The 27,554-nt window shown below is 38.8% G+C and overlaps 1 long non-coding RNA gene across 3 annotated transcripts in view; it reads left to right on the top strand.

Annotated features, from left to right (window-relative positions):
- LOC310688738 overlaps positions 1-27,554 on the top strand; it is a 474,996-nt gene that overhangs the window by 63,011 nt on the left and 384,431 nt on the right. For all 3 annotated transcript variants that reach the window (XR_014517114.1, XR_014517115.1, XR_014517116.1), the window contains one exon: positions 5,327-5,481. This is a non-coding gene — a long non-coding RNA (uncharacterized lncRNA). The remainder of the gene's footprint in view (positions 1-5,326; positions 5,482-27,554) is intronic.

Raw genomic sequence — 27,554 nt, 5'->3', positions numbered from 1 at the left:
ACTCTGCTATTTAAAATGCTTTAATACTCTCTTAAAAACAAAAACAAAAAACCTTCTACCTTTAGTTAAGGCTCTGTGCCAATTGTACAGAGCTACATTTCTATAAAGGTCTTGTGGGTGCTAGATGGATAAGCAGATTGGCAGGTGCAGTATTATACAGAGCCCCATTAAAGTAGGTGGTTATATTATTAGTATTAGTACTTTCTGAAATTGCATGCCTTTTAAAAATAAAATGGATTATACTATTACTTGTCCTCTTTTAGCAGATGTATTTAATGTTTTAGTTATGAAATATTTGATGGGGGAAAACTCACCAGGGAGATTCTTGGCACTTGAAATTAAGTTCACTTGCAAGGTGGAGAAAGAATTTTAATAATTGCAGCAAAGGTAATTTGATACATTCCTAGCAATAAGTATGCCTGTGACACCATGCTCACTGCCACAAATCAGACTAAGGACTCTATTCATGAATGAGTCATGTCCCGCTTATCCTCCATTTTTATGTGGTGTAAATTTAATGGAAAGATCAGGTAGTGTGTCTTTTCTGTACTAGAACATAGCTCTCTTGACTTCTGTTTATAACAATAACCTTTTTATTAAAAGCGTGTCTCAGTTAAAGAGATCATTTGTACAAATTCAGTGTTGGTTGTAGTAGTAGTAGTAATAGTTGTTGTTAAAAAACACTTTTATATTTATTTACAGCAAGCTCTCCTAGGTAAGAAAGTTAGTTTATAAACTGGGATTTGCACATAATCTATAACCATGAAGGTGTCCTGACATCTGCATATAAAAACTCTTTCACTTTCCCCTGCTTTGTTTTGTTCCTTCAGAACTTAATAAGAGCTTACAAATCCTCCCAAAGGCCTATCTAGGTTATCCCCCTATATCCCACAGCTGCCAGGCAGATGCCTGTGGGAGACCAACAAGCAATAGCCCTCTCCTGCGGTTGTTTTCCAGCATTGAGTATTGCATTCCAGTATTGAGAGACTTTCAGCCTCTGATCCTGGGGTGGCATATAGCCATCATAATTGGTAGCTGTTGATAGCTTTACCCTCCATGAATTTGTGTAATCACTTCTAAAAGCCATCTAAGTTGGTATCTATCACTGCATCTCCTGGTAGGAAAAGTCAACAATTTAACTACCGTATTTTTTGCTCTATAACACGCACCAGACCATAACACGCACGTAGTTTTTAGAGGAGGAAAACAAGAAAAAAAATATTCTAAATGAAATAGTGGATATATGATTTTTGTGGTTCATGCTGTGGCCACAGACATGTGATCTGACAGTGAGTTTGGAGTAGCCCAATGAAAAAATCCTGAGGATCCATGTGGATCCATGCTTTGTAACCACGGAGGAGGGAAGGAAGGGGAACCATGGGTCCTCTGCTCACGACTGCAGCAGATTCCCACCACCACCCGTAGGCATTCCCTCCATAACACGCACAGACATTTCCCCTTACTTTCTAGGAGGAAAAAAGTGAGTGTTATGGTGCAAAAAATACCGTATGTCTGCCCTGAATCTTCCAGCATTTAGTCTCTTTGGATGACCTTCAGGTTCTAGCATTGAGGAAGAAAAATATAACACTACTTTCTCCACATCATGCTTCCCCCACTGCCATTCACCAAACATAACATTTCTTTTCATACAGTACTTTCTCCAGATAATTTTGGGTGCCTTTTTCTCAATTTTTTCCAGCTCTACAGTAAGGTGTTTTGGTTTTTTTGTGTGTTTTTTTGAGATGCAGGAAACAGAACTATCCACAGGATTACAAGTGTGATCGCACTATAGGTTTGCATGAAGACATTACAATATTGACAGTTTCATTTTCAGTCCCTTTTCTAACTCTTCTCTAGCATGGAATTTTCTAACATTTTCATAGCTGCCTCACACAAGCCCTGTGAGATTTCCACCAGAACACCACAGTTTCTTTCCTGATTAGGCACTGCCAGCTCAGACACCATCCATGTATACTTTAGGATTCAAAAGTGGTGCGATGTATTAACTATTCGTAACCCATTGTGGAAATCATTATTCTGAAGATGTAGGCTCTAATGTATTTGTGAGTTTTTGGATATTTGGGATTGTGGCTGTTGTATAACAAAATTATGTGGATGCCAGGAACTAAATTGTTATGTACCCTCCAATGTTTTTCCAAGGAAAATAGGGATGTCCTATTGTATGTTAATAACAACAACAACAATAATAATAATTTTATTATTTATAACCCGCACATCTGACTGGGTTGCCCCAGCCACTCTGGGCAGTTTCCAACATGCATAAAAACATAATAAAACATCAAACATTAAAAAACTTCCCTAAATAGGGCTGCCTTCAGGTGTCTTCTAAAGGTTGTATAATTACTTATCTCCTTGGCTCTGGTGTCACATAACTCCATACCCTCCAACATTTCTCTGATGAAAATAGGGACATCCTAAGGGAAAAAGGGACATTCCAGAATCAAATCAGAAACTGGGGTGGCTTCTGTAAATCCGGGACTGTCCCTGGAAAATAGGGACGCTTGGAGGGTCTGCTGTCCAGAGATCCATATGTGCTCAGATGAGCACATGAGCCTTCTGTCATTCAGTACTGTATATTATGTAGGCCCTCTTCTGCATGAAAATCTTTCTCCTCAATGGAATTGAATGGAAAACCAGGGTGGACAACATAGCATCTATCACAGAAACCATTTTGTTACTCTGTCAGCATACTTTGTCACTATGGCTTGTTCAGTCACTGGAGACACTCTTTTGCTCCGGTATTATAACTTTTATTTTATTTATTTGAGGCATTTATAGGCTGCCTTTCATAATATCTATCCCAGGGTGGTTAAAGAGCAATCATTTACACACGCTGAAGAGCCAACAGGTACGCACCGAGTTCTTGTTTTTGTTTTGCTGGCTCTCTGCAACAAATCACTAAGCCCTCCTGAGCTGAGAAAGTAGTTGGCAGATGAGATGGGGGTGGTGCTGTAAGTGAACAAAAAATAAAATCCCAACAGCATATGTAGATCTGGTGAGTGTGTCGTTTTGGCAAACCCTGCTTGTGAGTATTTCAAGACAGCTTGACAGACTATAGGGGATTAGTTCACGCATACCTTTGAGTCTGCATACCGAAAGCCTTTTAGTAGAGAATTTTTATTATAGCTGTAAACCCTTGGAAAAGTTGCCAATTAGCTGAAAAGCATTATCTGGCTTTGTCCATCTTCTTTTCCTTCAGTTTACAGAAATATAGTAATAAGATAATATATATGTTGGACTCTTTACTGCAAGATACCCACAGAGGTGCCTGGTACTAAATTGTGCTGAAAAGTTGCTGAATAGTTATCTGGGTGTTCACAATGCCTCTTTATGTGCATTGATTAATTTTATATTCTTTGCTCCATAAATCAGGGTAATAAGGAGCATTTCCAAATGTGCCACTGAAAGTACCTTTTGCATTACCTTTGTTCTATTTAGAACCTTGTTTGTATTATATACTGCAGAACAAGCTGATATACAGTTGCAGGTTTAGGGATGTGCAAGTCTCTCTTAACACTCTTAACATGGTCAGATTATTACTGTGTTCTCTGATTCGACTTGATGTGTTCAAGGATCTTTTCTGATCTGAAAGGTCAGCTGCTTTTAGATGTGCACCAGCAGAATACTAATACTGTCCTTATTCAAATTACCTGGTACAGTACTTATTAAATTGATGGCCTTGTGCTCTAATTTAATACTGCCGTTGTTCAGAGACGGGTCGCAGCTGCACTCTGTGCTGAATTAGGTGGATCTGAGGCAAAGTTCAAGCAGAAACCATGGTTTTGGGCTGCATTTTCCCACTAAATTAGCAGTCAGATGCAGTGTATAATTAATTAGCACAAACCAGGGAAAGCTTGTCATTTAATAAGCCTTTTTTATTTCCACATTACACAAACAGTGGGAATTGATCCATTAAGTGCCTGGCTATTAATGCTGTTTAATGTATGTCTGGTTGCTAAATTGAGATGTCTAGTTACATACATACATTCAGTTTTCAAGAGCTCCTCATGGGTTGCTCAGCGATTGCTGAGATTTTAAGTCATGTTCTACAAATCAATACCGTCTTATGAACATAGTTGGCTCAGAGATCTAAAATGTTAGGCGTTGCTTGGTTTGAAAACATTATGTCTGAAAGATGGTCCTGATACACTGTTTTTGTCTTTTAAAAAATATATATCTGTTTACTATTATTGAATATAGTGTTCATTAATTATTAAACTTTGAGAACCATTGAAGTCATGAGAAGAGCACAGAGAATTATCCGTGTTTATGTTACAGAAGAGGTGAGGCAGGTGAACAGCATAGAAATTGCCCATAATTCTAAAACGATCCTAAAATGATTACCTCCATTGGCTTCAATCCAGAAGGGAACACGAGCACCACCTGCACATTTTCGGAGTGTTATACTCTCACCATCTGCCCTTAGAATATTCCAAAGATTCTTTTAAAGTGTCACTGCATTTCAGAAACAGTTTGGCGGGGGTGAGGGGGCAGTCAGCATGAGAGGGATGTTCTGTGCAGAAGTAGTTTGGCCTCTTTGCTTCTTTCCTAAGCTGATGAATGTTAATTTTAGCTTTATGTTGAAACATATCCTCCAATTTCTCCCCTTGCAAAAGAGGCTTCTGTTTTTCTCCCACATTCTCAGGGTGCTTTGGATTTTGATGGGTTCAGGGTTGAGCTTTCTTTAACACTGTGAGGTGAGAGCTGCAGGTATAGGGTGGTATATAAATTAAATTAAATTGTGTGTTTTTCTTTCCATGAAACATTTATTGTGCACTTTGCACCCAACCATGGCTGAAAACCCTCATGGGAGGAGTTCATAGAAATCATAAAACTGGAAGGGAGCTGGAAGGGACCACAAGGGTCATAGAGCCCAACCCCCAGCAATGCAGGAATCTTTTGCCCAATGTGGGGCTTGAACCCCCAACTCTGAGATTAAGTGTCTCATGCGCTACCAACTGATGACGTGTTCGCCTGGACTTTAATTGAAGCAACATGATAAGTTAGGGGAGGATGGTTACTATATACACCAGATTGGTGGTGGTAGCAGGGTAGGGTACAAGTACACATTACTTGTCTAGAGAGCTATATTGCAAAATTTGGAGAAGTGCAAATATTAAAGATAGCTGAATTTTGGTTCACGTGTTGTTTCAGGAAGTACAAATGGAGTAGGTTTGCCTTCAAATGTGAACTGAGATGAACTGAATTTCTCCTCCATCGATAATAGATGGGCACGCTGATTTTGTTTTTAAGGAAAGTTCTTCCTTTTGTTTGTCCCCCCTTTTAATTCCGCACTGATTTCTAGGTGCACAGTATACAGCCTCTCTGCAATCTCATACTAACATGAAAGGTCACCTGAGACAGGATGCTCAGGAACCCAGGAAGGCGGTAGAAGTAGGCCACTGGAGATATGACTGGTAGAATGAAAGACTCAGAGGTCTTGGCCATCTTGAAAGCAAGGTAAGCACAACAGAAACCCTATACCACCATGAAAATTTCATCAACATTTTCTCTCTGCTTTGCTAATTTTTAATACAATTTCTTTTCTCATCAGTTGATGGAGAATGGTTAAGAAAGCACATAATTTTTTTTTTTTGACACAGCTCTCATATATTTATTCATTGATGCCATAAATACTGCCATGCTACATCAGGCCAGGGTTTTTTTCTTAAAATTTTTTTTAGGGGTACTCTCATTTTCACTCAAGAAAATACCATTTTGTAGTTCAAATCAGGAAAAATAAATACAGTAAATGGACAAAAGTGCAAAGAACATGCATTACCTCATGATGATGAAAAATAGTAATTTTCCTACTCATAGTGAAATACTGCCCCTCAAATTTTCATCAGTAAAGCACCACACTTCCACATTCCACACTGCTTCACACATTAAATGCTTGCTTCCTTCTGAGACTCAGGAAATGAAGCCGACATCGGAGGTGGTAACAACAAAACTGACCAATCACTGTGCTAGATTCCAACTCCTACTTCACACATTAAATGCTCACTTCCATCTGAGACTCAGGAAACACCATGACAGGAAATGAAGCTGCCATCAGGGATAGCAATGGAACTGACGATTCACCGTGCTAGAGAAGAAACTATTTTATTATTTTTTAATTAGTTTCTTCTCCCGTTAGATTCACAAAATGTTTAGGGGTATGCGTACCCCTGCGTCCCTCCAGGAAAAAAGCACTGCATGAGGCTGATAATCTCCTCCAATAACCTCAGGTAAGGGGTGTTTCCTTAGGCAAAGTATGATGGTATGTATTTGTATTTGCCATCTTTGGCTGAGACTCAGTACTTGGTAATCAGAACATTTGGTCATCATGGCTAATGACTACTAATAGGATTCATTTGGGTCTTTTTAGAGGAATGCAAAAACCTAACCCAACAGCCTGTAACATATTAGCATTCTTATTAACCTGAGATTCAAATACCCCACTCAGCCATGGGACCTGTTGCCCACTCTCAACCACTGCAGCGTTTGCCCTCCTATGTGTGTGACATCATACTGGGTTCATAGGGAAAGGGCTAACTAATTGTAAAATGACTAACCAATGGGAACCCAGGGGGCAGAGTTAACTGTGTATAAGGTTTATGCACAGAGGGGTTTTTTCGGGAGTTAGAGTTGTTGAGAAGACAGTCTGGAATTAGAGATAAGAAAAGTCTGTGGGTTGGGCTAGTCTGGTGGGAGAGAGTGAGAGAATTTGTTAAGAGGAGTCAGTCAAACAGTTGAGATAATCAGTCAGAAGGTATTAGGAAGGTATAGGCCGGTAAAGAAACTAAATTTAAGATACTGACAGGAATATTATCTGAGAAACCATAAACTTCTTAATGTTTGTAAAATAAACTTGTTTTTTTGGTTCACTTTTAACGACTGACTGGACTCAGTGTTTTCCCAGAGAGTAACTGGTTGGTGGCAGCAGGGAAGCGAGCACAGTGGTGGCACAGGGATCAATAGACAGCTTTTTTAAATAATTTTTTTTTTATTAAGTATAAATTAGAAAACATATATATTCACAACAAAAGAAAAAACAAAAGAAAAAGAAAATACATCTAACCAAGGAAAAAGAATTAGAGAATATTTTGTCTGTTTTCGTATTTATAGTTATTTATACCTCTATAAAATGCAATTCACAATAAAGCAGTGAAATGAAAGATAAGATATCAGAAAAAAAGAACAAAGAAAGAATAAAAAAGAAAAAGAAAAAGATCATAAGTGAAAACTTTTAAAAGTAGATAAGTACTCACAATACATAGCCGTTTCCCATCTATATTTATATTCAATTGTATAATTTCATCTTGTCCTTATCTACCTTAAATAAATTGTTGTTTTTTTTATTAAAAAAAAGAAGACTTCCACCGTTTACCTCACACATTTTTAATAATCCGTTTGTCAGAGCCTCTGTTCTTCATATTTTCCCTTTGGATTACCTTAATGTCTCACTTTGTATTTTTTATATTATGCACAAGATTATTCTAAACACAACCAGATTTTTGTGGTTGAGCCCTGGTTTTGTAAATAATCATTTAAGCACTCCCATTGCTTCATAACCATAGTTTTGGATTTTCTCCTTATTATATCCGTCAATTTTGCTAATTCCAGGTACTCACAAAGTTTCCCTAACCATTCTCTTTTTGTTGGGATGCTGTCTTCTTTCCAATAGCTAGCAATCAAAATTCTTGCCACTGTTGTTGCGTATAGAAATAAGTTAGTTTTATCTTTTGAGATATCTTTATCTAGAATTCCTAATAGATATCCCTCTGCCATTTGTGTGTGTGATATCCTTATCATTTTTTTTATTTCGTCATGGATCATGTCCCAAAAGGTTTTAATCTTTGGGCAGGTCCACCACATGTGGTATAACGTACCTTTTGTTCTGTTACATTTCCAACATTTCCAATAGATCAATAGACAGTTAAATGTCTGTGTGATCGCCACAACCACCTAGAGCTCCTTGGTGGAAAAAAGATGAGATACAAATGCAATAATTAAAGAATAGAAATAAATTCGGTAGATGTCCATTTGGTGGTGCATTTCCTGCCTCGGTCACAAGGGACATTTGAAGGACTCTAAAGCCAGAAAGGACAAGAAATGCAGCAGATTTTTTGCAGAGGAATGGGATCTTGCATTGGTTCATCTAGGGTGGTGATTTGAATGCCAGGGACTAAAAGTTTGGAATTTCATATTCCACTTCCAACTATGCGATCATTGTTGTTGTTGTTGTTTAGTCATTTAGTCGTGTCCGACTCTTCGTGACCCCATGGACCAGAGCACGCCAGGCACTTCTGTCCTCCACTGCCTCCCGCAGTTTGATCAAACTCATGCTGGTAGCTTCAAGAACACCATCCAGCCATCTCATCCTCTGTCGTCCCCTTCTCCTTGTGCCCTCCATCTTTCCCAACATCAGGGTCTTTTCCAGGGAGTCTTCTCTTCTCATGAGGTGGCCAAAGTATTGGAGCCTCAGCTTCACGATCTGTCCTTCCAATAAGTACAAGTAAAGTTATGGAAAGCAAAAATAATAATAAAATAACTTCTTGGGTTGTGCTGAATTGTTAATTTGTTTGAACACAAATAGTAATTGCACACTGATGTGCAGAATGATAACTTGATTTTTGACAAATGGTGATACATTTATGTAATAGTTGTTTAAAAGTTATTTAGGCAAACTTTTTTTGAAAAATGTGTTGCAGAGTGGCACATGTTCAGAAATATCTCACAAAAGGCAAACAATTTAAAAATATTCTACAATCCTTTCACTGCTATTAAGCATTGTCAGAAGATTTAGCATCAAGTAGTCTGACTGAATTGACCTTAAAGTTGATGTGAGCAGTACTGAGGAAGATTATGAAGTGATTTTGGGGGCATGTCTTCTGTAAACACCTTTTGTTCTTCTGTCAATACAAGGTTCAAAGAGCATCTGATACTACGATAGCAGGGAACGTCATCATTCTTAGGTTGAAGCCAAGGTTTATGGAAAGCTGCGTTGGGATGAGTGACAGGTTAAGAAGAAAGACCTCAAGTCCTTTTCCCACAACCCCTTTAGTGTAAAAGCAGAAAGGATTTTTTCTTTCTTTGACTCTCTTAGATTAGAGATGCTGCTCTGCAACTCTCGTGGCTCCTCAAAAATCACAATGAGGACTTTGGTTTAGTTTCAGGGTCCCTGATTTGGATGGTTTAGAAAGTTAAAGAAATGTGGCATAGAGAACTTGTATAAGATAGTGGCACTTACATGGAACATTTGGTACCATTGTGGGTATATAAACTTGATGGCCATTGGCAAGCGTCTGCAAAGTAAACTAGAGCTGGAGTACAAAAGAGTATAAAGTAGGAATTAAACATATTGTTGCAAAATAACACAGCACAGTTCTATGTATGTTTACTTGGAATTAAGTCCCACTGGGTTCAGTGAGGTTTACTTCCAGCGAAGTGTGCTTAGCAAACATTGGATCCTTAAACAATTTTGGATTATTAGCTTGCAGTTCTACTAACTGCAAAAGTATCAAAGTAAATACTATCAATGTACAAGCATATGCAGAGTGATAAGTATGTGTACAGACTCATCCCCCCCCACACACACATATAAAGCTTCTTCGCTGGGCATTTTACAACTCACCAGTCATCTTTTGTATCAGAAAATTAGAAATATACATGAAATCAGTCCAATCAGAGCAAATCCTGAATCTTCTATTAATATTTTCTGACCACTTTTCATCATTTTGGAGCACACTTTTAAATAATCTGTATAAGATATGGCAATAGGAGCAGTAGATCAATGACTGTGCCTCATATCGGGCATTGATTGGAAACACGGCTCTATTTGTGCACATATTCAGGTTGGATTTGCACAGCCAATTCCTTTCCCACATAAGGTGACTTTTGTGGTCTTTTGTTGCAGGAAGATCTACCTAGAGCCTGGTAGAATATAAAATGTGTTGCATCTATTCCTGTGATCTCACATGAATCACATGAATGGTGATGATTACAAAAAAGAAAGAAAGAAAAATAGGAAAGCTTCAACTGTGGGTAAACAAAGTGACAAAGCTTGTAAGAATAAGACCATAGTACTGAAAAGCCCTTGGTGGAGTAAAAATAATTTTTCATATTTTGGTAGTAGCATTTGTATACAAATTAGGAGGAGGGAGAAGAGCAGGAAGAGGATCGTGGCAAGGGGTTTGGCCAGGACTGGGACAAGCAGGGGATGGGGAAGGAAGTACTCACAGGGTGACAGCTAGGGGAAGGGGGTCAATGCACAGGAACCAGAGCAGCAGGACCCATCACCAGACCCAGAGGGGCCCCTGTCTCCATGAACACAGTGGGTTCTGGGGCGTAGGGAGCAGAGGGAGGGACACTCTAGGAGGCTGAGGCAGACAAGGGCCCACAGCCCAGCTCCCTAGCTGGCCAGGTGGAGCTCGCTAACTCTGGGAGGAGGGGTGTGATTCCTCAGCTGGAGTAGGCTTGGAACAGGTGAGGGTCACCTGCCTCATCAAGCTCAGATGCTGCAATCAGCATACAAAACACAGAAGGGAAGCAGAGCTAAGGGGCTGTGTCAGCTCAACTGCCTATGTTGGTGGATGTTGACTTTGGTGTTTCTCGACCTCTACGGGACTGTGCTTTGAGTTTGACTCTGGACTGTGTCCTGACTGCTGGACTTCAGACTTGGCTACTTGGGCTGACCCTGTATTGTGTTTCCTGACCTTTGCACTTTGCTTGTGTGGCTTGAACTTTGGACTTTGGACATACTGACTTACTGCCAGATAGGCCAGGGATTCAGTACCAATGGTTGAGGTAAGAAATTTTAGGGGTGCGGATTCTGAAGGAGCTACAGTTCTTGATTTCTGTTTGCTTGGGTGCTCTCTTATCCCTTCAGCTGACAAATGAAAAAACAATGTGAGTGGATAACATAAGGTACATAGTTCTTGTACATTCTCAGAGGATGGGTTTTGTGTGAGTGTGTGCGTATATAATCATCGTTACATTGCCCATACCTTGCTTTTCTAAGTCTCAAAAGCAGCATGACCTTAATGTACACTTGTACAGTTAGGTGCATAAAGCAAGTGCCCTTTGGTGGCAGTTATTCTGGGTCTCTCTGTGGGTTCAGTAAGGATGTCTGTCTTGTTTAGCACAATAGTATTAACGGTGTTGTTCTTCTAGGTCAATGCTACTCAACCTTTACCAGCTGGAAAGCCACTTCAAATTGAATTTTTAAGAAGATATGAGATGCACATGTGCACACTTCAGCAGTTTCCACTGGTAGTCTTTAAGTGTATAAAATCCATTGCATACCGCAGTGAAAATTTAAAAATAAGTGGAAAGATGTGTAGGGGAAAATTGTTCCTAACATAGTTAGAAACTTTAAAGCTTACGTGAAAAGGTTAGCAAATGTTTTTAGAGAAGATCCTAAAGTGGAAGTGGGAAAGTAGAGAATAGTGATAAGCGGAGGAAAGAATAGTTGGTGGGAATGTACCCTAAATACTGCATTATTGGCCTTCTTGAGGAAAATTGAAACATCTTTAGCCAAAGGTGGAAATACATGTCAGCAAAGAAGCAAACTGAAGTGGTTATGAGTGACTTGGAGGAGGAAGAGCAGCCTGTAGAACAGGGGTGGCTAGCTAGTGGACAGGATCCACTTTGCCAGTCCATAGGCAAGAGCCTTCCAGCCCTGCTGCTTTCTCATCTGATCTGATTGGTAGATAAGGCACTCTGGCTGAACTTTTGATCTCAGGGGGTAAAATCCTTCTGACTGCTCTTTAGAAGTCCTCTCTAAAGAGCAGTTGGAAGGATATTTTATCTCCCGTCTTAGCAATATGCACACCACAGTGCTGAGATCTGAGATAAGCGCTCTGCCTGCCGTTTAAGAGTAAAGGGCACCATTTTCCGTATCACCTCAGCTGGAGTGGAAATGTTGACTTTGTTTGCACAGTGCTCAAGTTGGGAGCGCCGGAAATGCTGGGGGTTTCTTTTGTGTGTGAGAGTGTATGTATGATGGCACATGTGTGAGAAAGAGCATGTTTGACTGCATTCATGTCTGCATGTGAAAGGGACAGATACACCGCGTGTCTGGTGAGTTTGTATACTGTATATATGGCAAAGGTGCATGTGTGTGAATGTATGTGTTTGCGTGGCCAGACGCACCAGCTTGCGTGGGCAATTGGGGAGAGGGCAATGCCCCACCTCCTTCCCTAAGCTGGGCAGAAGCTTCCCAGACTTTAGGAAGGAGGTGCCAGGCCTCTGACAGGATGCTGGAGCTCTGCCGTCGCCTTCTCAAAGCTGTGTGGACTTTGGGAAGGTGGAAGGGCACTTTGACCCCATTGGAACATTGTGCCTCCCTCCTTAATAAAAAGAGAAATGTCATGCCTTGCAGAAAAGGATGTTGAGAGGGGATATTATAATTTATTGGGTAAATACATTTTGTTCTTATCTAAGAACATTAAATCTGCTTAACACCTCTTCTCCCTTTATCCTATACAGTGGTACCTCGGGTTAAGAACTTAATTCATTCTGGAGGTCCGTTCTTAACCTGAAACTGTTCTTAACCTGAAGCACCACTTTAGCTAATGGGGCCTCCCGCTGCCACCGTGCTGCTGCTGCTCGATTTCTGTTCTCATCCTGAAGCAAAGTTCTTAACCCGAGGTACTATTTCTGGGTTAGCAGAGTCTGTAACCTGAAGCGTCTGTAACCTGAAGCGTCTGTAACCCAAGGTACCACTGTATGTTAAAGTAGAACGAAAATGTGTATTGTGGTACCTTAGTTCTCAAACTTAATCTGTTCCGGAACTCTGTTCCAAAACCAAGGTGTGCTTTCCCACAGAAAGTAATGCAAAACTGTTTAATCCGTTCCAGACTTTTAAAAACAGCCCCTAAAACAGCAATTTAACATGAATTTTACTATCCCATGATGCCATTGATCCAAAAAATGAAAGCAATAATGTGCTGTACTATAAAATAAATAAGACAGTATCGTAGATGATAAAAATTAAAATTAAATATTTTTCATACTTGCACTGATGATAGTCATTGTTTGAGTGGAGGGCTTTTATCCATTTCCGCAGTCACACAATCAATCAGTAACTGAAATGGGTTCTACACAGTCACAAAAACAAATTAACTGATAAAGCCTCAACCACAAAAACACAAAATAAATAGCGAAAACAAAAGCGCCAAACTTAATCCATTCTGGGAGTCTGTTTGACTTCCGAAATGTTTGAAAACCAAGGTGCAGCTTCTAATGGGTGCAGGCACCCCAGAAACAATAGTCAACAACTGCATCAGATGTTCGTCTTCCGAAAAACGTTAAAAAACCGGAACACTTACTTCTGGGTTTTCGGCGTTTGGGAAACAAGGTACCACTGTATTAGTATGAAATAATAAGAGAGCCAGTGTGGTGTACAAAGTTGGATTTGGACTATAGGGAGGTAATATCCCAGATCATTGGGTGGGGGGTGAAGTTTATTGGTTTCTTCAGCATATCTCACAAGTTTGTTGCGTGCCTTAAGTAGAGAAATAACATGTGTTTAGAGGAACTCCTCAGGGAAAGGGTGGATACAGCTTTAACTTAAAAAAAAATTCCAATGTGAGAAGCCAATTAATGTTAATACACAATGGCAACTTGATCGAACGTCCTTGCATCATCTATATTCTATTACTAGCTACATGGTCTCCTTAGTGTATTTCACATCTCTCCATTCTTCTGTGTCCTTTTTGAAATGCTCCTACACAGAAAAGCATCTACATTTATTTTAGAATAGTTTGTCATTTTTATGTAATTGTAACTCAAGCTGCAATTTGGAAAATTTGACTTATTTCCACTACTGAAAAATCATATTTTCTCAGTTACAGCATGTCAGAAGTATAATTCATGTTAATTCAAAATACCTTAAGATATTTCTAAGTATTCTTCATTGTAGCAAACTGAATATTCCTTGAAAGGATTTTTGCACATTCAAAAGAGAAGAAGGGGGGAAAGGAGTAATTAACTGCTCTAAATACGCTCCCTCTTATAATAATAGGATGTCTTCAGTCAGATTTGCAGAATTTATTTTATTTCACTAATTGATTGGTATATTCATCATTCAAGGATATATTAGGTAGAGCTGGATTCTAAATGACTTTCCTCTGATAAGCCTTCCAATTAATTCTTCTCACACTGTTTTCCCAGTGACATTTGAACTTCTTTCATTATATAAAACACATCTTGAATAAGACATTGCTGAATAATAATCAGGGATGCTAACATGTTAAGAATTAGACCCTGACAAAGTCAAATGTATTCTGATTTAGACAATGAGCTCAACTAATGTCATTTTCACTGTATCATACTGAAAGAGAATATATTCTTTCCCTCACTGCACATGTGTTGTTAATTTACAAATGTTTCAAGAAAAATATCTGGAGCATATTATAAATAGGGAGGAGGGATAGACTCTTTTTTAATACTTAAGGCATACCATTTTGAGTTTTCCTTACATTTTTTTTATTCCATGTTGTCAGGTGTTTGTTGTCTCTTTTTTGAAAAGGGATGTCTTCATTTGGGCAAGCAGCCATCAAATAAGTTATTCTTTAAAACCCGTGTTAAATCATGTGCTAGGTTACATTTGCTTCCCAATTTGCATTTTCCCTAATACAGTCAGCAGATTTCCCTCACATAGACAGAGAGCACGGATAATATCGGATTTAACTGGCTGGCTAATACAAGGAGCAGCTCATTTTAAATGGTCCCTACATCTTTATAGGAAGTTAGAAATGAAGACATTACTTCAAAATGTAGGTAATTATTGCCTCCTCTTTTATCAGTTCTATTTTCTGAGGTATTATCATAAGATAGCACTTTAGTATTAAGTAGGGCCTTAGAGTGGCAATAAATCAGTCCAACTGAGTCATCATTGTCCGAGGCATCTGAACTACTGAAATGTTGTGGATCCTACAGAGAGTGTGAAATCACTTGACCCTTGGCATTAACCTTTGCTGAATGAATAGACACTGCTTTCCACATCATGGAACAAAAGCAGAATAGTATTGATTAAACACCACATTCACTTGATATTAAATACTGGCTGAACTCACTCCTTGCTTTTCAGTTCCAGAGGGAGAAACCCAGAGAGCTGCTGAGTCTCAGGAGATTGCATGTTTGTAATTCAGAGCAGTATTTTTCCTACAAAAGTCCCCCCCCCCCGCCCTTGGATCAATAGCTGGCAGCCATGATCAGCCATGAGTATGTATTGTCAATTCTGACCTGTGTACTTTATCACTCAAGGTGAGAGGTCATGACGCTGTGACTAATAAGGTGGCCCTACCAGGCATGAATTGTTTCCTGATCTTAATTCAACATATATCTTTTTTAAAAAAAACAACAACCCTCCATTCTTTTCTAAATCTGTTAGTTGTTTTCTTTGAACAGCTGATTAAGCTGCTCTGTGACAACACTTATTTACTAAACCCCTCTGAGAGTTCTGCTAAATGGTTTTGCTCTTGGTGAGGATTGAAGTTCCCCAAGAACCTAGAAGTAACAAGTTGAAGGCTTGGGACTTCGTTCTTTGGGACACCTTTGGATGAAAATGTTTGCTTGATTTGTTTTGAACAGAGGTAAGAAGACGACTAAATAGAAATGAATGGAAAGGATGAATATGTGAAGTTACAATATATTAAGCTGAGAACTGAGAAGCAGCAATCCTAAAAGCAACAACACTGGGCCTTGTTCAGCTCTCAGCCAGACAGGAAAAATTAAATTCAAAGCAAATGGAGGGTACAATCCTGTGAAACTTAGTTCCTTTCAGAGCATAGGGACTTCTGCCTTTAACTATACACTTTAATTTCATTACTTTCAGAGGGACTTATGCTGACCTTTACTGGACTGCTCCTAGACTGTGCTCCTAAGAGCTGATATTTTATGCAAAATGGCATGTGGAATTTCAGACTGTCCTACTACAGCCAGCAGGTGGTCATGTTTTTGAATGCTTTCCCATATACTATACATTCTCTCCGTGTATTAAACTAGCACACTGGAGAAAAAATGGATTTGTATAGCCCTGTTCTAGATTTGCTTATTTATATGGTCAGAAATATCTCCTATTACGTTTGTCTACCATCTTATTTATTTTAATAGTCCTTATGTCTTTTAGCAGCTTTTCAGTGTGATGTTGTGAATGCAGTAAATTTGCATGATTACCAGCTTTTTCTATGAAGTAATTTTTGCAGCCATCATCTGCCGAGATCTTTGTGGAGGGCCTTCTTCAATGGGTCAAATACTGAGTTTCCTTGCCAGACGCCATTGTAGGGAATTGAGTCTTAATTCAGAAACATCTGCATTTATTGGTGCTCTCCAATGAAGTTTTACTCAGAGTAGACCCATTGAAATCAATTAACACGACCCAGTTAGGTCCATTAATTTCAATAGATCTACTCTGAGTAAACCTTAGTTGAATACCATGCATTGCAGACTTAGGATGTTTGATCATATAAGCATCACCATTGTTTTCCTCTGCTGAGCACAAACAGCTGTTAATGTTTGTGTGCTGTGATGAGCAAAAGCAGACATTCCTTCAGTGTATGGTTTAATACTTGGACTGTCTGTTCTGGAAATAGATGGCTGAAGAAAGGTGATAAAATGTATCCTGCTCTTTAACTTAGCAGTCCTGCCTTTTTATGGGAGCCGATCTATTTTAGAAGCATCTTGTATCCCATCTCCTCAATCTATCTCTGCACAACAGTGATACTGAGAAGCATTTTATGGAGACAAATACGGTTCCAGTTGACTTTACAGAGTGCTGTGTGCAGGAGAAGGATCCTAATAAGCTTAGCGATATCTTTCAAAGGGCAGGATAGCTTACAAATAGAGCTTTGGTCAGAATGCCTCAGCATTTTCTAATGGTAGCAGGTTGAAATCCTGTGCTCACTTGCCTGGGAGTAAAACCCATTGAACATACTGTACTGGGGCTAGTTTGCATGGTTGCATACAACTCTTCAGCATTTCTGGAACAGTTTGCAACAAGACTTCCAATAGATTAGAAAAAAAACAGCAATGGTTCATCTAAACAACAGCTTGATTGGGCTCCAAGCAGCTGTAAACTTTTATTGTATGGTTTTAGCTTATTTTTATTTTTGTGAACAGCTTTGATACATTTTTGTGATATAGTGGTATATAAATATTTTTTATAAATACATAAACATACAAAATCCACTCATTTTTGCTCCTGACAGAAATTTGATGTAGTGCTATTTTGCATATGTAGGCCTTTCAGCAGCTGTATATGGTAGACCAGCATTCTTGTTCTTAGGCTGTGAGTGAGAGGGCTAAGAAGGCCAGCTATTGAGGTCATGGTTGATTTAAGATTTGAAAGGGATGCTTTCTGGCCCCGAGTCCACCCTTTTGCCCACGACATCAGCTCTCACTCTCTAAGAGAGTTTATCATCTTTAAAGTCTCCACATCAACCATTCCTGCTTTTAAGAAAATGTCATGCACTGTAGATTGAGTGTTTAAAACGTTGATATGCTGAACTTGATAAATAAGCACTGGATAAACAGAAGAAAAACAGAAAGGGGAAAATATAGTTGTTGCATGTATATATGCCAGAACTTCTTGTATTCTATCATTACTTGGCTGTTGAAGCAACATGGAAGAGCAGAACAGAGCCCTTTTGCTTCTAAAGTGTGGTTCCAAAAGCGATCACTGGAGATTTGTCCTACAAAGTATCAGGTGCATGATTACAAATTAACAAGTGTTCCTTGCAGTGCATGTTGAGAGATGTAACATTGACTTTGGAATAAGAATCAATATTCTTTGATCTTGGAATCCTTTGTCTTGTTTCATGTGCAAAGTTGCTTAAGGAGAGCATTTTTTTCTGCACCAGAGAAGACAAAACATTAGGAGGCAGCAAACAATTGATTCCTAATAAATCAGTTTTGCCTGTGTAGATAGGAAGTTTAAGCAAAAGGCAAAATAGAGATCTTCCAGTTAAATAATTGCATGGGCATATATTGCCACTGGATTATATGTAGCTCACTATCAATTAATGTATTTTGATCTTCTTTGACTAGGCTCTTTTACATGTTAGAAGTAAACAAGCATAGGAGCCACCTCCTAGGGACTGTGAGGGCTTTGGCCCCCACAAAATACTTTAGGGCCCCCCAAGTTGATGGGCATTCTCATTCTAATGGTGTGTGTGCACTTTCTCATGTGATCAATTATGTGGTGTGGCGCTTACCTGGGCCCCCACAATACTTTATTTAAGTTGGCACCCCTGCAAACTAGCAAAACTAATCCATAGATGTTTTCCTTTTTCTTTGAAAGACAATACATGCAGTATCCAGTCACTGAACGCTGTTGTTTACTCACAACATATTGCATAAGAAAGCAGCATGAAGCAAAGAAAAGCTGTAAGGGCTCAACTTTGTCTAACATAACAGACCCTGTAGTCTAATGGAAATCAGATAGCACAATTTAGGAGCTGTTCCCGTCTGATATAAACTCTTTCCAGGCATTCAGTTTCTGTGTGAAGTAATCAAAGAAAGGGTTCGGGAACAAATGCACTAGCTTCACTCCTTCTATGAATGTATGAAGATAGTTGTAATGCCACTTAAGCTCTCTCTCTTTGACTGCTAAATCTAACCCAGGAGCATTGGACTGCAGGGTTTGAGGAAGGAGTACAGTATTTACCTCTCCTATCCCCACCTCACAATAGTCTTGGCAAGAAATCCAAGTAGGGAAGCCTGTTTATACTTCTCCATACCTATTTACATTTTAAAAACATGGTCATTAATTGTGTATACACAATAGGCAGTGGCTACATTGCCATCAGTTCATCTTGAGATGAATCGGAGCTCAGTTGCAAGTTTCGCCAGACTTACAGCCAGAAATCAATTAAGTGTTGTTTGATCTCTGCCATCCAGCTTGAGTGTTAAGATCACTGGGGGAAGCTCTTCAAGGTGTCCCATTGCCTAGCAAAGTGTGTGGTGTGATGAAGCAACCAAAGTTCTCTCCATGGGGATTAGATACCCTTCCTTTTGATGTGAGGCTGGTACTGATGTTTCCCTTTTGCTGCTGGTATAAGATCCTTTTTTTTTTTTTTTTGCCTGGGTATATGAGTGTTCTAGATGGCCATATGGCCAATTGTGACCTGAGTCCTATCACCTGCTGTGAATTGCTTTGAATTTTTTATCTGATCTCCGATTGTGTGCCGTGGTAGCGATTCACATGATTGCATTAGCTTGCTTTGTTTTATGTTGCCGATGTTGTATTCAGCCCTGGGATCACTAGGATGAAGGGTGGGCTTATAAACCTAAGAAATAAAATATAAATAGATTATGGTGTATCTGGGAATGTCTTGTGGTGTTCTGGTGTTCTCCCAGCCCCATTGAAGTTCTGTAGAAGTTAAGGATGAAAGTGGCAATTTGGTAATTGCATGCGTCTTTTTGGTTTTGTTGCTTTGGCAGTTGTCTGCTAGGATTTTACATGGTTGTGCTTTACTCTTTTATTTAATTTTAATGAACATACTGAAAAAAGGTTGCAGAAATAGATCTGGGATGAAGAATACGCTATGGAATGGCAACTCTACACTGAAGCTCAGTACATCCTGGTATATTCTTCTCCCCGCACCCTCCCAGAAAGATTTCCCATTCTTCTTACTGCTAACTCTGTTCGACACTATAAGCCACAGCAACTGTGTGTTCAGAAGCACAAGGAAGGCTCTGGAAGCTGATGATATTATAAAGGTTTGTGCTTCATAGATGTACTCTAGTGGCCACTTGGCCTTTGATTATGCAAATGCCATAATAGATAATAGAGCCTTTGGATCTGGCAGATGTTGCCATTACAATTCTAAGCAAGGGGCTGGCTCAGATACGTTAAACCTCAGGGGGGCCCCCTGCCTCAATACCCTTTAGTATCCATCTTGCATGCCTCTCCAAATGCCTACTGTATTGGATTGTAAGTATTTCATAGCTAGAATTGTTTACCTTTCTATGAATAGCAACCCCCACTTGCTAGTGCCCTGCAATATACCGGTAATTGCAAAACAAGGTACTAATGATGGCAATGTGACTCATATGTCTACTTGCATGTATTAAATGTTTGTGCTGATTAGGATTGTAAAATCCCAACTTCAGCTAGCCTCAAGAAGAATTGTACCGATCCTTGGGGCAACAGAAGCTGGTGAGGTAGTGCAACAAGCAGGAAAAGACTGCCCCCACAAAGAAGCAACCTTAGGGGAAGGGTGGCCTCATATTGGCAAGAGACATGGAGGCAGTGGGCAGATGAAATCATTGCCATGAGGGCGTATAGCTGTGGCAGGGCTAGTGGCACCTAGTGTAGGCATTGTCGCAGTACACCATTGGTGCTCATGTCTGGGTGCTCATGGCCTCTCAGCAGCCACATACCGGCATTGTGCTGACATTAGATGTGTCTCCCATTAGTAAAGATATGAGGGCTTTTCTCGCTCTTAGTTGCCACAAGTGTGGCAAACTATTCCTACCTATCACATTGAAATGAATTCAAAGCACAGTGGTACCTCGGGTTAAGAATTTAATTCATTCTGGAGGTCCGTTCTTAACCTGCAACTGTTCTTAACCTGAGGTACCACTTTAGCTAATGGGGCCTCCTGCTACCGCCGCACAATTTTTGTTCTCATCCTGAAGCAAAGTTCTTAACCCGAGGTACTATTTCTGAGTTAGCAGCGTCTGTAACCTGAAGCGTCTATAACCCAAGGTACCACTGTAGTGCATTTGCAGTCATCCTTAATCATAGAATCATAGAGTTGGAAGGGATCCTGAGAATCATTTAGTCCAGCCCCCTGCAATGCAGGAATAAGCAGTTGTCCCATACAGTGATCAAATCTGCAACCTTGGCATTATCAGCATCATGCTCTACCCAACTGAGGTATTCTGCTCCATCTTGCCAAATGGGATTATTATCCCTCTCTCACACCCCGTACCCGGTTCTCCCACCCCCACCTGAGGGCTAGTTTTGGGTGACAGGCATGTTCTTTTTTAAAAATGAATCATAACGTATACAGTGATTTACTTTAAATCTCTCTATAAAGATTTGAGTCTACTGTTAGTAACAGCACGAGGGTAATGTTCAAGAAGAAAGAAATGTGTTGGGAAATGTTTTGGAAAATTTGTTGGCCAAGATATAAAGTATAAGTATATGCAAATTTGAGCAATGAAAAACAATTTTGAAAAATGTTTCTTCGAATTGCTGTGCTCCAGTTTAATTCTGCTATTGTTACTGTGATGTTATTTCCTTGGGAAATGTACGTTACTGTATGATATGCCTGGAACCTAGTAAGTCTTAATACTTTTTTCTTTTTTTTACTTCTAAGGTAAACATATCTTTAACTACTTTTTATCTTACCATTAAGGCAAAGACAGCCTACTTAGTTTCTGCAGTATGCTTATAAAAACATCACTAAGCTATACTTTATGATGGGGCACCTGGCATTTCCTAAACACGGAGAGAATAGCAAAATGCGGTGCTGCACTATGAAATCTGTGTTGTGCAGTGAAATAGTGTTTGTGTAGAACTTATAAACTGATGATAATCTTCTTGCATCTTTCCCCCATCTCTATTTTTTCCTCCCTTATCACTCTGAGATGAAAAGTCTGTGGATTTATCTTGTGCCTGTCATGGTTCTTCACATGACTTAAAAATAATGAATTGCAGTACTCACTGATGATTTATGATTCTCACTGACGTAATTAATGATACACATCAGTTTTTCCTCTTAATTGAAGGAGGCACAACAACAAACTCATTCCCCAACATACATTAAAGGAGGACACAAGGCAAGGGGACATATTAGAAATGTTTATAGTTTTATATTTTTGAATGTGAAATATGGAGGAAATTAGATTTACATATGCTAGCTAAGCCAAAGGTTTTTTGTCTAGTTTTTTGTTTTAGGAAAATGAATACTGCTGATGTAAACATAAATTGAATACTGCAATGTGTTGGGCCTTTCTCCAAATAAAACGGTGTTCGGAGGTGGGTATGCTTCCGTGAGTCAGGAGGTGGAACAGTTTTATTTTTTATTTTTTAAAATTCTCTCCTTTTTAAAATGTAAAACTCGAAGCCAAAAACATCGTATTTCCACCTAATAGGCTTTAGATTACAGACTACATCTTGCTTTGCTTATTCAAACTCAGTCAGATATAATAGAAATGACAATTTATTCGAGAGGTCTGACAACTGCAGACCTTCGTTGTATTGCAAAGACTGTCTTTGCTTACATAGTCAGTTTCTCAACAGCTTTTAAAACTTGAGCATTAGAAAAATGACAATTTTGCATTGCTGTGCTCAATGAAAAGAGCCGGAGAAAGAGAATAGATATTGCTAATAATTTGCATGTTTATGATCAATTATTATCTGGGAGGTTTTCACACCCATTACAAAAAGTACTAATGCCTGTACAATAACAATTTAGCCAACCTGAACAGTATAATTAACTTAGAACTTGGGCAAATTAATGGTTACTTAAGTAATGTTTTACTTTAGTAAAATAACAAATAAGGTAGAATTCTTTGCACATCTTTAGAAACAACGGTAGATGTGTCAAGTGTTCCAAACTTGATTTGCGCATTTTATGGTACTCCAGTCAGCTGCCTATTAAAAGTGTGATCAGGTAGTTTAGACAGTGACTAGCTGTGTCAACAGAAGGAAAGTGGGGGATTAGTCTCTATGGCAACAACAAAGTATCCCTGTTTGTAGACAGACAAATTCTGCTACATCTGAAAAAGATTGACAGGTCTATTCCTTTGCAACTGACCCATAGAAATTAGCAAGTAAAAGTTATTATACTGGGCTGTATTGAAGGATTCTCAATATCTTAAAGTGCTCTTGTAAGTTTTTCTGCAGCATTTGCATGAGAAACCTGGCAAGAATTGTTCTGAGGTTTATATCTATGGTTTGATAGATGCTTTGTGAGGGAGTATTGCTGGTGAGAATAACTTAATTTTCAGTTCTCTGTATGACAGAATTGTTGGAGCATAGACTGAAGGGGAAAACACACATCAAAGGGCCCCGGCTGAATAATATGTCACATTTCTAAACTGAGGGATTATAGGAATGCTATAAATTGTATGTTCACAATAATACAATTATAAAAAAATATTTCCCTCCAATTAGCTTATCATAATTGCAATCCAGTGTTTCCAAATAATGAAGGTTCGCACTGGAAAAACCCCACACATACCAGAAATTTATGTGATTTAACCAGGTGACCTTTCTGTTTCACTTAATGTTACTGAGTTGGAAGACATAAAAGCTGTAATTGAAATATTCTACTTCAAATTTAACAGTATTACTTTTTTAAGGGAATGGAAAAGTGATGTTCCTATCTGATTGTTCACATGTCTTGTATTTAGGTACCAGATGAAGGAGCTAGATTTCACCTTTAGGCCAATCATTGCAAAACTACTTTCAAAACTCTTTTAATTTCATCAAATTATCCATTGGCAAAATTCTCTCCGGATTTGATGGATGGGGGTTTGGGTTTTTTTTAAAAGAGAAAAGTAAAATAACACTAGACTTGGTAAAGTATTTCAGATTGTTTTAAAGCTAGTGTTAAATAATATAGATGGAACTTTAGTCCAATTCACAGAATGCCTGAGAGTCTGTCATTTAAGTAAAACATGCTGTACAATTTATTCTACTAATTTTTGTAAGAAAAAGCTTTAGCTTCAGCTGTCCTTGAAACACAGTGATGAGACTCTTGAACCTGGAAGTGGATTTATCTACATTTTTTCATAAATATTTTGATACAGCATTCTAGAATGTGGAGTTGCTTTATTTTTGCATGCAAATTTCAGAAATAAGCATCTAAAACTGAGAAGACAGCATGCCATTAATAGAATGCAGTTGGAACTTTAATTTTTGCCTCCTATTTCCTTCATAGTATAGTTTGACAGGAAACACTATTTTAGGAAATGAGAATAGCCAGGATGGTGACAGGTAAAATGCTAAATATCACAGTACAGTTGCATTAGCCTTTGACATATTAGCAGTGCACACTGGGGAAACAATTCTTTGTAAGATTTGTATGTAGAGAGCTGTAAAGCCATACTGTATATGTTTACTACAGATGACTGTAAAATTATCTGTGCTTCCTATTCTTGGATGATAGCTCCTTGTGCTTATTATCAGAAGCTGCTCTCAAAATTCCAAGTTGGTTTTTTTTTTTTTAAAAAAAACACATTGATTTTTAAAAATATAAACACACAACAAACATCAATTCAAAATCCAAATACTCAGATTACTTTGATTCTCCTGACTTCCCCCCATCCCTTCCATGGGTCCTAGTAAAAATAATTACAACTGCGTATCAATATTTATCCAAATATTTTTCCTTCTAAATTGTCCATAGTTTCCGTTACTTTACAAGTGTGATTAAAATCCTGCCAATGTTTTAACCTGCTTGCAGTGGTCTCGTATACAAATTATAAACTTTTCCCATTCTTTCTGAAAGTTATTGTCTTGATTTCTGAGCTTCCCAGTTAGTTTTGCTATTTCGGCATAGTCCATCATCATTTGCCATTCTTCTCTTGTTGGGATTAACGCTTCCTTCCATCTCTGGACCAGTAGCATCCATGTGGCTGTTGTTGCATACATAAACAATCTTTTCTGATCCTTTGGGATTTTGGTACCTGTAATTCCTAGTAAGAATGCTTCTGGTAAAATTTCCCCAAGTTTCAAGCTTCTCAGAGGATGGGGGAAATTAGTTTTTTAATTTTACATATGGATCTTTGGATCCCAATGAAAAGGAATATTTCTGACATCATCTTTATTTCTGGATGACATGAAAACCTTCGCCCCAGTTGCTTTAAAAGGCATGCACTAAATTCCAGTGCAGGATACAAAATAATAATGAAATTTAGATCTATACTCTATAAACTAGTTTACTCTATAGATACCATTTTATTGAGACATCAGTGAGCTGCCTTGTAAATTGAAGCATTGTAAAAGTAATGCAAGGCTACCATCCTAATTACACTTACTTGGAATGAATCACATTGAGCTTTCTAAGTAAAATGTGCACGAGATGGAACGGCATGTCTTCCCCTCCTGTCCATAATCTTATAATTTTGATATTGCCACCACAAATACACCTCTAAGCACCTTTGCCACTTGTGCTTGATGAACAGATGGTATATTTACTGGGGTTCTCTCTGTTGGTGATAGAAAGAAGAAAAAAGGTCAAGAGGAGCATTTTATATACTGACCAGTTCAAATCAGTAAAGGTACAGTGGTACCTTGGGTTACATACGCTTCAGGTTACACATGCTTCAGGTTACAGACTCTGCTAACCCAGAAATAGTACCTCGAGTTAAGAATTTTGCTTCAGGATGAGAACAGAAATCGTGCAGTGGCGGTGCGGTGGCAGCAGGAGGCCCCATTAGCTAAAGTGGTGCTTCAGGTTAAGAACAGTTTCAGGTTAAGAACGGACCTCCGGAACGAATTAAGTACTTAACCCGAGGTACCACTGTAAAGGTAAAGGGACCCCTGACTGTTAGGTCCAATTGCGGACGACTCTGGGGTTGTGGTGCTCATCTCGTTTTACTGGCCGAGGAAGCCAGCGTACAGCTTCCAGGTCATGTGGCCAGCATGACTAAGCCGCTTCTGGCGAACCAGAGCAGCACACGGAAACGCTGTTTACCTTCCCACCAGAGCGGTACCTATTTATCTACTTGCACTTTTAAACTACGTGCTTTTAAACTGCTAGGTGGGCAGAAGCAGGGACCGAGCAACGGGAGCTCACCCCATCACGGGGATTTGAGCAAGCCTAGGTGGTTCCAAATACTTACCAGTTCTACCCTTCCATAGAGACTATTGCAGCAGTCCAGCTTCAAAGTATTTTACTTAACATAATATCATCATCATATTTTATTATTAAGGTCAGAGTAGCTTACATGGAGATTCAGTCATTCCCCTCCCATGCAAGGTGTACAACTACTTAGTTTTTAGAATGCTTCACCATTGCATCTCTCTGAATACTCACTAGACTCAGGCAGCCTAGTTTTTTAGTTACAAGGAAATGCTTTGTCTAATAGGAAGTTGTACTGATCATGGCTGATCACCATTATAGGCTTGGCTTTTGTTTCATCACCCCCCTCCCTCCAATGAGATTCCAAGACCTGTATCCAGAAGATAAGGAAAAAACAGTATTGCATCTATGTGGAATTAAAGGGGAATGGAATATCCTTTTCCGAAAGAACCTGCTGCAGTTTAGACCAACACCCTATTGTTATCCATTGAGTTTCTTCTGTAGAAAAGGCCTGGACACAACCTCTAAGTTCTGTGGTCACAATACAATGCTTCATGAGCAATAGCATCAAAGGCAGTGTCTGGTTTAGAAGGGATGCCACTTTTGTTATAAGATGCAAAACAGGTTACCTGTGTGCTCATGAAAGCAATAATAAATGTACTTAGTTATGTGTGCCAGCAAGAATTATATGACACAAATCCTCAACTCAGCCAGCAGATGTAGAAAGAACAAATATTTGAATTTGAGGATCCAAAATGGGGAGATGATATTTATATTTTGCTTTGTTTGACTTTTTACTTACTCAGACTCTCCTGCAATATACTCTACTTAAAACATCACATTGAGAAGCTAATAATTCTTTTCCAAGGAATAGACAAGGCTGCTTTTCATTATCTCATGTTTCCCTTTGCTATATATCCTTCTCTTTTGTATTTATTACTTAGTCACCTTAGAAAAGTGAAAGACACTAAGAATGTAAAGATATAACCTGCTCTTTAAAGATAGAAAACTACCCACCAAAACTGGTAATAACTTCATCATTGCAGATTTATGTCTTGCAGGTTATCTGCCTTTGTAGCTGTCTTAAGTACAACTGAAATATCATTTAAAATATTTGTATGATGGCCATAATTAATTTTTAGGTGAGCTGAACTGACAAGCACTGCTTTTCTGTGTTTTGCTGTTTCTAGTGTCATTAATAAATGTAATGGATTTGGTAGTTCTTGACATCCTGTCAAAGTATAATATGGAAAGCTAATCCACAAGTAGATACTTAATCTTTTGTTCTCTTTTTGGGGGCAATATTTTGCTTATTATTTTCTCATGGAATACGCAACCATAAACCATTCTGCATAGATTATTTCTTGAAATTTCTCACATCAGCCCTCTATGCATTCACCTCATTTCCCCCTGACTTGCTTTTTGTTTTACAATTTTTTTCTGGCTGTGATAGGCAACAGAATAAAGGAGAGTCAAGCAGGCTTATAACTGTTCACTTACTGGATAAGTCTGATTTTGATGCTTTCCTAAAGCTTCAACAGCAATGTGGGCTACTAGTACTTATATCTACAAATTATTTACCTGATTTGATTTGAACTAAGACAAGGTTTACAGTTGCAATTTTTAAACTGGATGCATGAGATCCTGGGAGATCCTAAAGTTGTGACTATCACAGAGAAGTTTTATTGTTAGAAAACAAACCTGGAGAGGGGAGAAACACCCTAAGCACTAGGTCACACTGCCTCTCAATAATAGCTTCATCACAGGCTGAAGAATTCT

This window comes from Podarcis liolepis (assembly GCF_965112155.1).
Source record: "Podarcis liolepis genome assembly, chromosome: 11".
NCBI lineage: Eukaryota > Metazoa > Chordata > Lepidosauria > Squamata > Lacertidae > Podarcis > Podarcis liolepis.
The sequence above is the reverse complement of the archived record's forward strand: the minus strand, read 5'-3'. Positions and strand labels throughout refer to the sequence as shown.